Source organism: Somniosus microcephalus, chromosome 3 (assembly GCF_052327205.1).
Source record: "Somniosus microcephalus isolate GS21.2 chromosome 3, FLI_Smic_1.0, whole genome shotgun sequence".
Classification (NCBI taxonomy): domain Eukaryota; kingdom Metazoa; phylum Chordata; class Chondrichthyes; order Squaliformes; family Somniosidae; genus Somniosus; species Somniosus microcephalus.
The window spans coordinates 223,483,257-223,502,409 of record NC_140989.1 but is presented as its reverse complement, the minus strand read 5'-3'; positions in this window follow the sequence as shown (position 1 = coordinate 223,502,409).

Below are 19,153 nucleotides of genomic sequence, written 5' to 3'. Positions count from 1 at the left end.
GAGCTGCTCCGTTCCAGAGGCAACACACCCAACACAGGGTATACAGGCAGAGGATAAGCTTTCTCAACATGACTGAGCAGCAGTGCCAAAGGAGGCACAGACTATCGTGCCAGGTCGTCGCAGACATTTGCAGCTTGCTGGAGCAAGACCTGCAGCCCAGAGGAGCGGGTGGACACGCCTTACCAGTGGCTGTCAAAGTCACCAGCGCCCTCAACTTCTTCACCTCAGGCTCCTTCCAGGGTTCTGCAGCAGACATTTGCTGCATCTCACAGTTGGCCGCCCAGAGATGCTTCACACAGATCACCGATGCCATGTTTGATAAGTCAAACAATTATGTCAACTTTGCCACTGATGAAGCCAGTGTTACTGAGTGGGCGCTCGGCTTTGCCACTCTGGCTGGCTTCCCATGGGTGCAGGGCATCATTGACTGCACACATGTGGCCATCAAGGCACCCTCACATCACCCAGGAGTGTTTGTGAACCACAAGGTCTTCCACTCCCTCAATGTGCAGCTCGTCTGTAACCATAGGAAGATGATTATGCATGTGTGTGCCAGATTCCCTGGCAGCTGCCATGACTCTTCGTTCTTTACCAGTCCAGTCTCCCTCAGCTCTTCACACCTCCAAACAGACTTACCGGCTGGCTGCTTGGAGACAAGGGCTATCCACTGAAGACGTGGCTCATGACACCCTTGAGGAGGCCAAGTACTGAAGCCCAGGAGAGATATAATGAAAGCCACATGTCCAGCAGATGTGTCATAGAGCAAATGATAGGCATGCTGAAGATAGCTTCAGATGCCTTGACAGATCTGGAGGAGCCCTTCAGTACGCACCAGCCAGGGTCTCCAGAATCATCGTCGTCTGCTGCGCCCTACACAACATAGCAAGGCAGCGAGGATTAGCACTGCATGAGGAGCCAGGTGCAGAGCGCACAGCCTCTTCAGAGGAGGAGGAAGAGGAGGAGGAGGAGCATCAGCTGTAAGATGAGGAGGAGGAGCAGGAGGAACCTGAGTTCCAGTTGCCAGCAGCACCGGAGCACACTGCTGCCCGGGAGGCCAGGGATGGCCTCATCATGGCCAGATTTACTTAACTCCCTGCATTACACCCATATGGCTACCACATGCTGTGCCAGCTTCCCCCCCAACAACACCATAAAGCATCACTACAATGACCAAGCCATTCCTTTCACACTGACCCCCATTGCTGGAGGTACCGTTATGTCTCACCATTCACTGCAACTCACTAAGCCACTTACAAAGTAGCATAAACAAATGGGCATGACTGGAAAGTGGTGGAAATGAATAGTTTAATATGTGTCATAACATTAACGGAACCTTAACAATCATGCTCCTTTAAACACCCATGTGCATCTACTTCTGTGTCAGTTTTCGTTTACGTGTGCCTCTACAAGGTGCAAACCTTGTGGCTTCAGCAGAGGTAGAGGCAGCCTGGTCACTTCCCTGCTGCGACTGCATAGACACTTTTGGTGGACGTCCTCTGGGTTTTGCAGCCTGTGATGGCCCCACCAAAGTCTGCTCCTCCTGCGACTGTGCAGGGACAGACTCGGCCATCGCGATCCCAGGAGGCAACTGGGGCTTTGACTGAGGGGTGGGGCAACTGGTGAGAGGTGTGAGCGCTTTGAGAGGAGCCCCCACTTTCAGGTCCCCTCTCACCATCATCCCTCTCATGGGCCACATGTACTTCCCTGCACAGCAGTGGGGCCAGGAGGACCCAAGCCTCTGTTTACATCCGTCCAGTGAGGAGGTCTATGAGCCTCTGCTATCTGTTGTCCATAGACAGCATTTGCTCCTGTGAGTGACGCATTAGCTGCTCCATGCAGGTGGTCATCCTTTCCATGGAAGAGCCTACCGTCCCCATCATCTGCAAGATTGTGGTGCTCATGTTGGAGATGGACTCCACCATTCTCTGCACATTTGCAGACATTGTGACTGCAAAACCTGCCAGAGGCTCCTCCACCTCTTCCTGTACCTCCAGGATCACCCTATTTTTCGATGGCCCGAGGCTCAGCGTCTGCATGCAGCTGAGCAGAGCTGGGAGCTTCCTGCGCCCTCTGGTGGGGAGTCTCCACTGCTGTCCCTGACTCAACCATCTCCTCTTGCTCACCTGTAACTTGTGAGACATCAGGTGACAACACTACTCTATCTCGCGTGGCACCCACCGAGGCTTGTGTATCTGCGCTAGTGCCAGGTGCGCTTATGTCTGGTGACGGTGCACCCACAGAGGCTGGAGGCTCCTCTGAGGAGTCATCTTCCTCTTCCTCCTGGACATTGGGTGGGGGGGCATTTCTTGATGGACCTGTGGGAGAGTAAAGAGATGATTTAGAAATGTTATATTAAGAATGGGTAACAATACCATTATGCGCATGATGAACATTCACTGGCTGCTGACATCAGTCCCCATATGAATGACTGCTGTATGCCATGTGGCTATATGAGATGTAATTCTGTCATCAGGTTGCTGTGAGGTTCCCCCTCTCTCCGTCTCCCATTGCTAACTGCTCCACAACTCCTGGCAACTCCAGGGCCACCTCCTCTGCTGCTGCCAAAGTGGCGAAGTATGGAGGGCCACCTCCGGTTCTCTCCCTCTCCCTGTTGTTGTGGGCTTGTTTCTCCTGCAAGGAGGGAAAGAAGAGAAGTTTGAGTGAGAGTGATGGCATGAGTGTAAGGAATGTGTGGATTACATCTGTAGAGGGTGATTATGAGGGAGTATGGTGCCAATGCCAAAGTTCTAATGCCAAATGGCCATCTTGTGTGGTATTATTTGGTATGATTGCATTAGGATGAGGGTGAGTGTGAGGGGTGGTTAGTCAGAGGGGGATGTGAGTAAGTACATAGAGAGAGAGGGATGGGTGGACGTGCAAGGTATGTTGGTGTGAGTAATGATGTGCAGGAGCAGGCTTGGGAAGGCAGAGTGATGGGGTTGTGATGACAGGCACAGCAGGATGAAGGTGAGTGTGGCTTTGTACTCACCTTTCCTGATCTAATGAGATCATTGAAGCGCTTCTGGCACTGCATCCAGGTCCTGCTTACCACATCCCTGCTGTTCACCTCCTCTGCAATTTGGAGCCAGGCTCTTTTAGTCTCCTGGGGAGGTCTCTTCTGCCCATCAGCAGGGACGAGGACCTCCATGTGTGCTCTGACTCGCTCCACAAGAATATGTAGGATGTCATCTGAAAACCTGGGTGCAGCCCTCTGTCTTTGTGAAGCCATCTTTTCAAGTCTGAGCAATAACCAGATCGTGATATATCCTCCCTGCACACTCCTAGATGAAACTTCAAATGTGATGTGGTCAAGGCTGCTTTAAATATCCCCGTTGGAAATGAGTCATCGATGACGTCATCAGACCCGCACCATTTAATAGGACCGGGAAACGCGCAGGCCTGCTTTAATAGGTGCCATTAACTGAAAGTTGCTCTGAGGAGCAGGATGATAAGAACAATGTAGTTCCGACCTGACACTCGGCCCACACACAGCCAATCCGGCTCGGTAAGGAAAATTCCGACCACAGTTTTAGTTAGATGGTACCCGCAAGTGAGTACATGGAAAACTGAATCCTACTAATGAATTATATTGTGACGCTCAAAGATGTACACTCCAGTCAAGCCTGAGTTGGTAATTTGTATAATCTTCTGTGAATCGTGCAGCTATGGGGCAAGTTATCTTCTCTGTTGGAATTCTATTCAAACCTATTTGCAGCTATCTACAAGACAGGGATGGATGAGATAGATGAGGAAAATTACAGCAACAGATAGAAGTGGCTGAGGCAAAGCAATAGCCATACAACATTAAAACGACCTCACGGCCAATGATAACAGTGCAGTAATATTTGAGTCTGGGGGCAAGAAGCACAGGGATGTGATAAGTATCTCCACAAGTGAGGCTGACCAGATAACTCAGGAGGGCCTTGTCTTGATCCTTGAGATCCATGAACAAGCTCAGGAATGGAGATAGCTATCAGCTCATGGTGTTGGCTGTGATATATTCTGTTTATACAATTGGTTGAAATATTTTTAAGCAAGTGCAACACAAAAAACCCCAAGAAACTGCTTTCCCACCATGGAGCTCATGAAGTGTTGCTAATGCTTAACCCACAGCCTCCATTTCTACCAACTCCTACCAGGTTCATCCCCCTTGGGTGGAGCTGGTGGATGAATTCCTTTTGTCATTTTTTGTAATGAAATCATAAATGCACATAAAGAAAGAATTTGCAGTTATATAGCGCCTTTCGTGACCTCAGGATGTCCCAAAGCATTTACAACTAATGAAGCACTTTTGAAGTGTAGTCACTGTTGTAATGTAGGAAATGCAGCAGCCAGTTTTGCACAGCAAGGTTCCATAAACAGCACTGTGGTAATGACCAGATAATGGGCTTTAGTTGTTGGTTGAGGGATAAATATTGGCAAAGGGAGAACTCCTCTGTTCTTCTTCAAATAGTCCCATGGGGGCTTTTACGTCCACCTGAGAGGGCAGACGGGGCTTCGGTTTAACATCTCATCCAAAAGATGCCACCTCTGACAGTGCAGCACTCCCTCTGTACTGCAGTGGAGTTGAACTCACAACCTTCTGACCCAGATGCAAGAGTGCTACGTACTGAGCCACGGCTGTGAGAGTCAGCAGTCCAACCCTATGCCTTTCTGCTGTGCCCACAGTCCTCTTCACCACATTATTGGCCTTTGCCCCTTCATCTACAGCCTTCTTATGAATCTCAGTGCCGCATTTCCCCCACATGTACCTCACTTGCTACTTATCTGCACTAAGTTGTGCATGTTTCAGCAGTTTCCTTTCCTACATTTCCTCTAGCCTCATCTCCCATGGAACGTCAGATGCATCGAATGTGCACTCTTTATCTGCTCTGATCGTAGCACCTTTCTGGCCTCAGATTTTTGCTAATTATCTGTAGCAGGCAAGAGCATGTCACCTAATGCCTGAGGTCAGTTTCCAGTCTTTCACAACAATCAACAACCCACCTTATCTTCCCCTCTTCCTACCATTTTTAGCTGCTGCCCCCTTCCTCTACAACCTCAATTGCTGCTTGTCCTTTGTGGTCTCCATCTTTTACTGCTGCTGCACTGTGCCCTTAACAACCTCCGATACCTGATTACGGTGCCCCGTGTACATCACCAACAAAGCATTGCTGCCCAATGTGTCCACATTGGCCATGCACTGCCCAAGGACATCACCATGCTCCACCTCACCAGGTGGCAGCATGTCAGTCACCTCCGAATAGCAGTCGAAACTGAACCTGACCCATTCTTTATATGATGGTCTGTACAGATCAGGATTGTCCAAGCTTCAGTCCCTGGTCTGTGCTTCGTTAGCTGATCACAGGGGCTAGAATACAAAGGGGTGGAAGTTATGTTACAGTTATATAAAGGTCTGGTTAGACCCCATCTAGAGTACTGTGTTCAGTTCTAGGCACTGCACCTCAAGAAGGATAACAGCGCAGATTCACCAGAAGGATACCTGGGCTAAAAAGGTTAAATTATGAGGACAGCTTGCATAGACTAGGTTTGTATTCTTTTGAGTTTAGAAGATTCAGGGGTGATCTAATTGAAGTGTTTAAGTTGATTAAAGAAGTTGTTAGAGAGAAACTATTTCCCCTGGTGGGTGATTCCAGAATAAGGGGGAATACCCTTAAAATTAGAGCCAGGCCATTCCGGAATGATGTCAGGAAGCACTTCTTCACACAGAGGGTCGTGGAAACCTGGAACTCTCTTCCCCCAAAAAAGCTGTAGAGGCTGGGGTTCACAACTGAGATTGATAAATTTTTGTTAGGCAAGAGTAATAAGGGTTATGGAACCAAGGCAGGTAGATGGAGTTAAGATACAGATCAGCCATGATCTAATTGAATGGCAGAACAGACTTGAGGGGTTTAATGGTCTACATCTCTTCCTCTGTTTCTACGAATTGGATAAGTATGTGAAAGGCAAGAATGAAAAAGGGTACAGCGAAAGGGCGGGGAAATTGAATTTGAAGGACATATTCAGATGAAGAGACAGCAGGATGGGCCGAATGGCCTCCCCCTATGCTGCAATATCCATGATTCTAGGTGTATGAAGTTTTCCCGCTGGTATCTTGTGTGGACTCTTTGCTGTTGAGAATTTCCTTTGGTTTATAAATCAAAGGACAGAGTGAGCAATAGCTGTGTCAAGTGCGTCCTCTCTTTATCTGTGCTCCTGTATATATCTATATTTGTGTGGGCTTTTACCTGAGATATACATACATGTGTTTAATTATTGAGCTGTGTAAAAATCCACATAAGTATTTGTACTGCAGAATAAACATGATTAAATTTTCACCTCTGAGACTTGGCTTTGAATACAGCTCAAATGATTGGATGAAAGTCTCCCCTCTCTGCTGGCTGTAAGTCGCATAAGTCTCATCCCAGTTCCTAGCAGATGCTGGTCCGCAGCACAAAACCGCCTATAATTCAGCACAAATGTCTTTTGTCTGCCTTCTCAGGTGGACGTAAAAGACTCCACGGCACTATTCGAAGAGGAGCAGGGGAGCTCTCCCAGTGTCCTGGGCAGTTCTTATCCCTCAAACCAACATCACCAAAAAAGATTACCTGGCCATTTATCTCATTGCTATTTGTGGGACCTTGCTGTGCGCAAATTGGCGGCCACGTTTTCCTACATTACAACAGCGACTACACTTCAAAAATGCTTCATTGGCTGTGAAGCTCTTTAGGATGTCCTGAGATCGTGAAAGGTGCTATATAAATGCAAATTCTTTCTTAAATTGAAAATCTTATTCAAAGCAGCAATGAGCTTGGCTGGTGTGGGAAATGAAATGCGCAGTAGAGGGTCATCTCCTGAGGTATAGAGCAAAGTAGAAGGACCTTCATTGCGCACAGTGTCTAAGAGTAGAGTGTGCTTTTGTTTATAATGTATCTCAGTGCACAACTGTATGATGTGTCCAAGTTTTATAATTAGGCATATGATAACTCTATAGAAGACAGTCTCAAAAGAATACAATGTTTACTTGTGGATGTGTAATAAAAACATTATACACCCTCTCTCCCCACCAATGAGATGTCCACCCATCCCTTCATTCAGAACTCCATCCCTCCATTCCTCTATCTCTATAGCCCTCCATTCCTTCAGCTCTCTATTTCTTCCTGTCTATTCATGTGTCTCAATCTCGCCTTTCATTGATGCATTCATCCCAACCTCTACTCACTTAGCTCTCTTTTTCCACAGCCATTCATCTATCTATCCAATCCTTTATCCACCCCCTCTCTGTCTCTCAGCTCATTCTTTCATTGTTGCATCCGACACTCTGTACATACATACATACCCCATCCGATCTGTGGGTAAGTTCCGATATATTGACACAAAGTGAAAATGGGATCTCAGAGGTGTTACCTGGCAGATGGCGGTTCTTGTGGTATAAACAGCTTCACGGATTCCTCCTGTCTTTTCTCTCCAGGGCCCAGTGGAAAGGAAAGGGCAGTGTGTGAAGGCTGTGACAGGGTGATCTTAGACCGATTTCTGCTGAGGGTGAATGACAGCTTCTGGCATGAGCAGTGCGTTCAATGTGCTGGGTGCCGGGAGCCCCTCGCCACCACTTGCTACTACAGAGACAAGAAGCTTTACTGCAAACACGACTACGAAAAGTAAGTGCGAAACAATCATCTCATTAAATAATGTAAAATGTACTGACCCCCCCCCCCCATTAAAATGGACTTCTGTTCCCATGTTTCTGTGCGCCCCATCTCCACATACTGTTGCCAGATCAAGAAGAACAGGCAGACCATCTGTTGCTAGGTCTCTGTCAGTGCCTCGCTTGAACCACGTCTGACAGCAGCCTCAAAGGGAATGACTCCTCTCCCATTGTCCCTTTCTCTCTGGGAGGGAAGTGGATGACACGCCTGAGATGGAGTAAATTGTGGGCATGTACTGCGTCCTACCTACCCCTCTCTGTGGTTCCACGCTAAGTACTTCACACAGTCAATACCACAAACAGTGCCGTAAAATGTGATGAGAAGTAATTACCTTGCGAGACAGTGTACAGAGTCAAACCTGACCGTGTGAAGGGATTACTACCGTGTACAACCCGTACCTGGGTTTAAAAACGGAGGGAGTGAGGCTCCCAACAGGAGTCAGTAACTTCTTCATGTTTGTTGCTGTGCTATGTACTGAGTTTGAGAAATGTTAGGTTTGTAGCAAAAACCCTGATGTGGATAACCTGACTGTGAAAAATCTATTTAAAAAATGTGCAGTTGATGCAGCTGTGGAGATTGTGGCCTAATACCAATATTGGTGCAAGTTGGTGACTTGCAATATTGTGAACAGAATTATAGGTGTTGCGAAACAATAATATGTATTGTTCGCTAACAGTATGGTGAGCATAGTTACATGGAGTGTGAAATAATGTCAGTGTTGGTACACATTTGCTAATGATATTTTGAACAGAACTACAGGAATTGCAAAACTATGGCTCATATTGTTCTCTCCTGGTATAGTGAATATAACTATGGACAATTTAAGATGATAGTAATATTGATGCATTTACTCACTAATGACATGTGAAAACATCTATGGGACATGTGAAATACTAGCACATGGTCGCAAATAATATGGTGAGTATGAAACAGTATTAATGTTGGTGCAGATTATTTACTGATGGTATAGTAAACACAGTGTCAGGGTCTATGAAATAGTGGTGCAAATTCACTGGCAATACACCAAGTGTTGTGAGCACAGGCGCAGGGAGTGTGACATAGTATGGTATAGCAAGCACAGCTACACAGAATGTTATCTAATAGTAATGTTGGTCATTGTTGCTCACTAATAGTATTGTGAGCAGTTGTAAAGCGTGCGATGTACACAGGAGTGTACTTCAAGGCTGTAGTTCTCAGTGCTCCTCTCTCCTGGCTTTTGATGTCATATGCATTAACCTCTATACATTACAAAACTAGCAGGTCTCCGGTGGCGTTGTGTACAGTAACTTGGGTGATGCACTGTTTTATAATGGCAGGAGCATTACATCATGCAACGCGCAATGTATTATTGTGCTGCTAAGAATGGCTTAATTGGCCTGCACCTTTAAGGCCACAAAGTCTAATTGCTGTAATTAGTCACCTACTGAGGTTAATTAAAGGCTAATTGCTACTGAGGAAAGTCGGCAGCTGCTTGTAAATGTCTGACTCCAGGTCAGAAGAAACCAGCATGAAATGACTGGCTTTCTTTCTCTTTTCATCTTTCTTTTAAAAATGCCACTTGCTACTTGGTGGACTCCCTGTTCAGTTGCGATTTGTTGCTCTTTTATGAAAATGATATTTGAAACCAATCAAGTGTGACAATTTGAACTGTGAGGAGCGTGCGTTAGACACCATTGGCAGTGAAATTGGTCTCGGGCGGTAGTGCCAAAATGGGCGATAGTGAATCAACAGCCTGTTCTACACCCCGCCCCTCCTTCATTTCCATTGACTTCAGTGGTGTAAGAGGGAATCGGGTGGGGTGTAAAGTGGGCTGCTGATTCATGGTCGCCTGTTTTGCGCTAATGCCCGAGACCAATTTCACCCCCAATATTTTACGTGAAATATAGATACACAATGTAATTGCTTCCGGTATCAAACTGGAAATGTTCATCGCACCCCACTGCCAAAGTCATGTGTCATGCCACAGTTGTGATGTCACAGAACAGTGAGAGCCAATCCGCACCCACATAGAGGATGCTGCCAGCTTCTCCTATCGCCATTTGCTTCCATTCTTTGTCACCTCCCTCAGCCAAATTCACTGTAAACAGGAACGCAACAAAGTGAGAAAGCAAAATAATTACGCTCTTGGAATTACATAGAATTACAGAAAATGTACAGCACAGAAACAGGCCATTCGGCCAACAGGTCTATGATGGAGTCCCACCTTACTTCATCTAACCCTATCAGCATATCCTTCTATTCCTTTCTCCCTCATGTACTTATCTAGCTTCCCCTTAAATGCATGTATGAATTCTTGTACACGCGCTCCAGAATAAAAAAAGTATACCAGAGAGCATTTCAAACTACACTCTTATTGTTCATGATTTCAGCAAGCATGTAAAAATAATCGGCCCAACAGCTGCAGTTAGAAATATAAGCTGCCTGATTTGGCTTGTATAGACCCGTATAGAGAGCACCAGTCTCCTGAAACTGGGGCTGCGATGTAAGAGCACCTTTAGATAATCTCCACTGGTGCAGTGATGGGATACTAGCCTAGGGAGAAGAAGAAAATCAGACTCAACCATAGTCACTTGGGTGAGATAGTGGAGGATGCAACCAAAGACAGCTGTGAGCAGGACAGCAGCTTCACAACATGGTGGGTGCTACGAATCAACGGGCAAGCGATTTTATACAACTTAACCTATGCTCCAGCAACTGCTGGTTATGGTGTGTACAACGTAAAAGAGTTTCAGGCGACACCAAAGTTTGGGAGAGAGTCTTACGAGTATTTGAAAGGGAAGAATGTAAAAGGCCACAGCGAAAAGGCAGGGAAATTGAATTTGAAGGAATAGATTCAGTTGAAGAGCCTGCATTGGTAGATTGGGCTGAATGACCTCCTCCTGAGCTGTACTTTCTGCGATTATAGGTGTATTCTGTCACCTTAATTTTGAGAATATACCTTTGGTTTTTAAACAAAAGTTGGCAGCAGTAACACCCACAAAGGATACTGTGAGCAATAGCTGTGTCAGACGTCCTCTATCTACGCTCCTGTATATCTATATTCATGTGGGCTTTTACCCGAGATATACATACATGTGCTGAGCTGTGTAAAGATCCACATAAATGTTTGTACTGCAGAATAAACATGATTAATTTTTGTTTGAAATGAGATACCCCATTTTGTCCCTTTAAATCTAAGCTGGTGTATTCAACAGCGAGTGTGTGGCTGACTGTCAGAATTGTGTGCATTGTGTAGTTTTTAATTAATACCCAGGCATAAAGGGTTGTGCGTTTCGCAGCGGAGACTGGTATCAGCCTCCGTGAATGGAGCTGTATTGGGAGGCAGCCAGGGGTGGACGGGTGAAACCAGGAACAGAATGACTCGTGGGCATCACCACTTGGAATTTGCGCTGGGCTCCTCCCAAGCTCCCACCGGCTGCTTACGCCTTTTGTCCGGGGTTTCTGCCGAAGTTACGGCGGGAAAACACAGTGGAATTTTTACCCCATCTCTTCCTCGTTCTGACAAAAACCTCATCTTGACATCACCTTCGTACCTCTAAATATTTTTTCTGTGACTGTTTGAGGCGTTTCTTACTCCAGAGTGTGAGGCAGTTTCCAGCGTACACCGCGGCCTGGAGTTCCCACATGATTTCCGCCCAGATAGCAGCGTAATCTGAGCAGAATCGAGTGAAATAGTGTTAAAGGTCACAGAATTTTAAATGTAAGTGAATTGTGCCCATAACTACGTTACGCCCAAGTATCTGTGACCTTTTACGTTGGTTCTCCTGAAGCAGTCCCTGCCCACAACACCAAATCCCCCAGGTCGGAATGACGAGTTTCCCCCCATTGCGACCGTTCAGGGGTGTTCATCACATTGTGCCCAGATACTCGGGCACACAGGCGCCCATAGTCTCATGAATCCAGCGTTAATCTCCTATAGCTGTAGTGACCGGCAGTCAATTGAAGCTTGTCCTTGTGTTTCTCCTCTTGCTGCTGCTGCAATACTTTAAATTATTTTTAATTCAGTTTAAATGAGTCTAAATTCAGTCAATTACAACAGAGCAGGACACACCTGTGTGGCTTCAATTGACTGCTGGTCACAGGTCTTATGTGCCAAGAACAGATCAAAGCAGTCAATTGAATCCAATTAAAAAGTAAGACCAAGAACATGAAATCAATCAATTGAAGAATGGCTCATTTCTTGGCAATCCCGCTCCTCGCTCTGATGCTGGAAGATGCCCTGTTCCAGTCACAAATCGATTACCATCGATCATGCTGCTTGATTGCGCTGATTCATGGGAGATTTTATGTTCAGGCTTAAGCTAATGAGTTTGCACGGCACCTCAAAGTTACATTACCTCGTCAAAACCGGCATGGGATCCAGCACAGTCTGGGTGCAGTTTATCGATTGCGCCCCTAGCAGAAACTCCATGCTTGTATTTTAATTAATGGTTGTGATGTGGTCATTGACAATGGTCAATGTTTAGGCTTGGTGATCAAGGGCACACTTCATGCTATTTTTACAGTGCGTGTGTAGAACCAGCGTGGAGTACACAGATTCCTGCCACGTGTCTGCTGTGCAGGCCTTTTTCTGCTGTTTACAGCCTGTGCGGAGAATGGGGTGGAAAAGTCGTTTGCATAAGTCAAGCAGCTTGTGTCTGGTGGTTATAATGATGTTATCAGCTTGAGTGTGAGAATTTATAGATGTTCCCTTAAGACCAATAAACTCTGCATTAATGCTGCAATTAAGCAACCAGTTGGATGGAGCCTGGAGAAGCCAGTCAGTCTGCAAGATGGAGGGTGTAAGCAGAATGTGCGCTACTGTGAAAGTGAAGTTCTTTAAAACCGCATTACAGTTGTTCTTCCTTCGTTATTTAATGTTGCATTATTCGCACAATACTCGATGTTGGAACTGCTGTGAGAAAAGGAAAGTGGAAGTGAAGAATCATAGTAACTGAGAGAAGGTATAAAGCCACATACATGGGGTGACCCACACACTCCTGTTTTCCGGGGACAGGCCCCGGATGAGGGACTGTGTCCCCGGGCAAACAGTGTCCCTGGAAGAGTCCCCGGTTCAGGAAACTCGCCCCCGAATACACGTGGGTTCAAATCAGGAGCAACTTGACCTTGAGCTACCCTGTGGTCGGTCAATAAAGTGGGCGGGGCTGTGTGGCGGGGTGGGTTACGATTGGTGGGAGGGATGTCGGTCTCCTGTTTTCAACCAGTAGAAGGGGTGAACTCACTGCGAGACTTTAACTGATGCAGAGATAACGCTCTGTGGCCGCAGTACGCTTACTTTGCCTCAACGCCCCCCCCACCCCACCTAATTTTTGGATAGTCCTGTGAAATTCGGTTGAAGAGAAATCAGCCAAAATGACCGCATAACGCGGCGGGTGCTGCCGGTAAACCGACAAATGAGCAGTGGTTGGAGCCTGGCCATGTGGATGTCCCGGGAACCAGATCAGAGCACGCTCCGTGGCCTCGGATGTAGTGGGTGAGTGTCGGGCTGGGAGGAGGGAGATGAGCCGATGATTGCAGCCGGCAGATGCCGTGAACAGCGGCTGTGTTATTCAGGCAGGAAGTTCTGGCCCTGCTTTTTGAAGATTCAGTTTGCATCCAAATAACAATTTTTGCCTCGCTGCACTGCGCAGCCTACGTTTTCCGTCCTGGCTACTTTGCCGTGCTCCCACCCTGTGTGTTCCCGGATTCGGGGTAGAAAATATGGTCACCCTACATATACAGTGAATTAAAAGATGTAAAAATGGGAAATCTTGCAGAAATTTAACTGGTTCAAAGTGTTTTGTTTTAATCAACTAGTGAAACAAATAAAAAGGTGTGAAGGTGAAGGCATCTATTTTTTATATGTTATTGGCAAAGAAGCATTAAATATTTATCGTAATTTCAACTTCAAGGGAGAAGAGGATCTGGTGCTGGATGTAATAATGGATAAGTTTGAGAGACCCTGCAAATCTAAATGGAAGGCACACTATTTTCACACTTTTTTACATGTGTGCAGAAAACAGGAGAAACCCATTCATCAGTATGTAACTGAATTAAGAACACATAGTAAGACCTGCGAATTTGGTGAAGCAAACAGGATCACTAACAAAGGACAGAATAACTTGTGGAATACCAGATGATCCTCTGGAGAAAGCCTGGCATGGGAGCAACACCTCACCTTAAATGAAGTGGCAGAGATAGGTATGCAGTAAAGATGTGGAACACTGCATTGAGCTGTGATTTTCCAGCCTTTAGGAAAGCATGTACAGTATACGGGTAGCACTGTTCAAGGCGTTGTAGATCACAGAACAGGCGTAATCAATTGCATCCTGTGGGGAAGAAAAGCTACCTGAGAAACTTTATTTGAGCGTAGGAACTGCCAATTAAGTGAGTGGGAGAGATTGGGTACTGCTATTGGTAGTGAATGGAAATAGTTAAACTTTTTACGTTGGACACAGGAACACAAGTCTAAGCAAGATTGCAGATCTTACCTAAATTGCAGGAGGCTCACTTAAATGTGACTGGCCATCTGGGAGAAGACATAACTGAAAGAAATCAGATCAAATCAAATCAAATCAACTTTTATTGTCATTGCTAGTGCACAAGTGCAGTACAACGAAATGTAGGCTTGCAGCTCCTGAGAGTGTACATTTGGATTAAGACATTTAAACATTCAACATACATTTGGCTTGTAGTATATTAACATAAATATAACCATAATAAAGTGCATTGGCAGATGTGCAGGCTTTAGAGTTTATTTGTGGAGTTCAGTAGGATGACAGCCCTGGGAAAGAAGCTGTTCCTAAATCTGGTCGTACGGGTGCGAATGCATCTGTAGCGTCTCCCAGATGGTAGGAGGGCGAACAGACTGTGGCTGGGGTGGGTAGGGTCTTTGATGATGGACCGTGACCTCCGTAGACAGCGTTTCTGGTATATGTGCTCTATGGTCGGTAGCCGGGTGCCGGTAATGCGTTGGGCAGTTTGTAGGCAGCATTAGCAGCAGTGTAGGCAGATGTGTAACTGAATCACGGGGTGAGTACCCCGTGCGTACTCACCCGTGGAGGCCCGAATTTCTGGGCCATTATGTGTAGGCAGTATTGTGTAGGCAGCAGTGTCAGCCATGGCTCAGTTGGTAGCACTCTCGCCTTCTGAGTCAGAAGGTTGTGGGTTCAAGTCCCACTCCAGTCCCTTGAGTGCAAAAAGCTAGGCTGAGGGAGTGCTGCACTGTCGGAAGTGCCATCTTTTGGGTGAGACGTTAAACTGAGGCCCTGTCTGCTCTCTCAGGTGGACGTAAAAGATCCCATGATGCGATTTTGGAGAAGAGTTATTCCCCGTGTCCTGGCCAATATTTATCTCTCTAGCAACATCACTAAAATAGATTATCTGGTTGTTATCACAATGGCCCAGAAATTCGGGTCGGGGGCTTCCCGCAGGTGCAAGCCCCCGATCTGCACTTACCTTGCGCGCCGGCCGTTGAGCTGTGGGCTCCCGTAGAATTCCGATCCGGGGCCTGGTCCAGCTGCCGGCGCGCAGTGCTTGCATGTCCCAGGGGTGCAGTTAGTTCGATGCGTCCCCTGGGATCACGTGGGCCATGGGCAGCCAATCGGAGCAGGGAATACGCCATTCATAAGTCTGACAGGCCCCAAAATAGCACTAAACCTTCAAATAAATTTTTTAAAAAAACAATCACATTTTTGAAATAAACTATAAATTACATGAAATAACTATTTTAAACAATAATTTAAATTATTGAAAATTTTTTTTTTATATTCTAACGGGGCTAAAAATAAACTTACCTTTAAAGTATTTAAAAATAATAAACTTGTGGAAAAAATGTTTTAATTTTAATTCATTCACCACTTACCTTGTAAAAAGCAGGCCTTATGCCTGCTTTTTATATTTCTAAATTCTGCAGGCTTACGTTCCTGGAGAAACCTGTAAAAAAAAAACTAAGTTTGATGCGCACGCGCAGCCTCCCCCGCTCACGCGTTCGACCTCTGAACCTCTGAACCTCTTCGTTCAGGGGAACGGAAGTGCCGGTTTCCCACGCATGCACAGTGCATGCAGGAAACCGGCACTTCCATCGGGCCTACGGGTGAGTACCCCATGCGTACTCACCCGTGGAGGCCCGAATTTCTGGGCCAATATGTTTGTGGGAGCTTGCTGTGCACAAATTGGCTCCTATATTACAACAGTGACTACACTTCAAAAGTGCTTCATTGGCTGTAAAGCACTTTGGTATGTCCTGACGTCGTGAAAGTCGCGATTATAAATGCAAGTCTTTGTTTCTTGTATTACTCTTAAGGACACAAAGTACAAGTGTATTGGTGTTGATGGATAACCAGCTGATTATAGGTGTGATCTCTTGTGAAAATTTAGATATAGAAAAAGGGACCCTCTCAGTTAAGGCTAAAATTGACACAGGGTGTGGAACACTTACTGTGGAATAAAGAAAGAACTTGCATTTATAAAGCACTTTATGACGCTTTCAGAACATCCCAAAATGTTCTTCACAACCGATGAATTTGTTATGTTGGTAAATGCAACAGCTAATCTGCACACAATAACCTCCTACAAACAGGAACTGAGATGAATGACCAGTTAATCTGCTTTTAGTGATGTTGGCTGAGGGAGGAATGTTGATCAGGACACTGAGAGATCTCTCTGCTCCTCTTTGAAAAGTGGCACGGGATCTGTAATGTCCTACTGAAGCACCAAGCAAAACCTCGGTTTGCTGTTTCTTCCAAAAGACGGCACCTCCGACAGTGCAGCACTCCCTCAGTACTGCACTGAAGTGTCAGCCTAGATTATGTGCACCCATTGTGGAGTTGGGCTTGAACCCACAATCTTGTGGCTCAGGCAAGAGTGCTACCAACTGAGCCAAGCTGGCACCATGGGATCCATGTCAACAATTGGCGTCTCTACACGGGAACATCAGATCACAACTGATAAACAAGCTACATGATTCATGCACCCATGTAGAAAAGTGTCATTTGCACTGAATGTTTTTAAAATGGAGTATGATTGACAAAAAAATAGATGAACTGACAAAATGGATGGATTCATTAATATTTGTTAGCAAAAAGAATGGTAAATTGTGAATTTGCGTTGGCTCCAGACATCTAATCAGGGCTACTAAATGAGAATATTTCAAGCCTTCAAAATATTCGCTAAGCAAAACATTTTAGAAACCTTTTGGTAAAAGTATCGCCTTATAAGAAAGTTGTTTTAATGGTGCTGGAATCACGAGCAGGAAACAATATTGGAAACTAAAGGAGCTGCTAATGAACGAGCCAGATGTGAACTGCACTGATCCATCACGGACAAGGCACGGGGATGGGCTGCTACAAAAGTATGAGGATCAGTGGCAAGTTGTCACTTCTCCATCACATTCATTGACTGAAACAGGTACAAGTTGTGCAGAGATTGCAAAGTGGCTTTTGAGCATAGTGTCTGCTTGTGAAAGTTTCAATCAGTTTATATATGACCACACCATTACTTGGAAATGGATCACTAGTCGATAAACTGTTTATTTGTGAAATCTTACAATGATCTGTTTTTTGCAAATACAAAGAGTGATGATCAGGCTCCAAGGGTATGACCTAAAGACATCCTATACAACTAGATACATTTCTGTACACTGCTAATGCACAGTCGACAGCAGTGGACCAGAATGCAAAGGCCTATGAGTAGAGTCAAGTTTACATTGACACGGTTATTCTGGCTCGAAGATGAAGTCAATCAGAACTGAGACAATAAAAAGGATGAGGCCTTTGAGACCCTCAAAGAAGCAATAATGGAGGAATGGCCACAAGTAAAACAAGGTTGCTCCCCAGATATTCCGGGGTACCGGAAAATAGTTCAAACAGTTTGCCAAAGAACAGGATTTCAATCATTTTGAATGGACTCATGCCGATTGCAAAGAATCTGATAAATAAAGTCATGGGACAGTGGGAATGAGATTTTATGAAGGCCCTATTGGAGGTTTCTTCAGTGAAACTATTCATGGGCAGGAGAATAAGAGCCAATCTGCCTATGAAAGAAAATGACTGTAGATAGGCCGTTCAGAGATAAAGAGTGCCAAAAGCTCAGGCAAAAGTTTATTTTGATAAGAGCATATATAGTGTCCAGCACTGAAAAGAAAGGAAGACATATATTTACATAGCACCTTTCACATCCACAGGCTCTCTCAGTGCTTTGCAGCCAATTAATTTTTTTTTTTTAAGTGTAGTTACTGTTGTTATGTTGTTAATGGTTGCCAATTTGTGCACAACAAGGTCCCGTAATTGGTAATGAGATAAATGGCCAGTTAATCTGTTTTGGTGGTGATGGTTCATAGAAAAATGTTGGCCAGGACCACAGGAAAATTCTCCTACTCTTCTTCTAATAGTGCCGTGGGATCTTTCATGTCCACCTGAACAGGTAATCCAGTGCTAGAAATTACGCCACAAATACATGGGTACAGAAAGGTACCATTATGGAACAAGTATATCTAAAATCATACTTGGTACAAACAGGGTACATTGATTTGACACAATCAATGGAACATCAGCGAAGTAATGAGTAATGGATGATTGAATATCCTATTGAAGGCTGGGGGTAAAAAATTTTGCTTACATCAGATATGCCCCTATAGGATAGAAGATGTTGGAGGTACTTATAGGAGGTAGGAGTCAGGAAGGTGCTCAAAACTATGAGCCTTGACATAAGTTGATACTCAGACTCATAAAGAATCCATTCTGCCCCATCTAAGATATCAATGGGGTCATTCCTACTCTGTGAGGAAGTCACATGGGAGTTGGATTCCTCACCCAGCTAAATCTTGTATTCATGGAATAGTATTAGTAACATTCCATTGCGAAAGCGAGAGAATGTGTGCGTGTGGATGGGGGAGCAGAGGGGGAGACGAGGAGTTGGGCTGGTTATGCTCATTACTTGTGTGTCCATGTTGAGCTGATAAAAGAAGCAAATGCTGCCGGGTGAGACTCTGAGATGTAGAGAGAAGGAAATAAAGAACTTGCATTTATACAATGCCTTTGGCAACCTCAGGACATCCCAAAGCACTTTACAGCCAATTAAGTACTTTTGAAGTGTAGTCACTGTTGTGACGTAAGAGCATTTTGCTGTGGCCTCCTGTTAATGTACAAATGTATTGCATCGCAGAGCATTGGGTAGACGGTTCATGCCTGACATCCATCCACCAATTCCTGATCTCAGTCTTACTACCATGAACGGAAACCAGCAGCCTCCCAACAAAGAGAGAGGGAAGGAAGGAACGGTCACAAGGAAAGTCATTCCTGGGCCTCTCATGCACCCTCCAATGGCCAATAATAGAGAGGGAATAGTGGGGGGGTACTGGAGAGTGAATCACCCACTTGCTCACAAATAGTGGCGAGTGACCATGAAGGACCAGGGAGGAAGATAAACCCTCACCCATAACAAAAGACAAAGCAAAAGGTCACCCCCAACACAATATCATCTTGAACAGA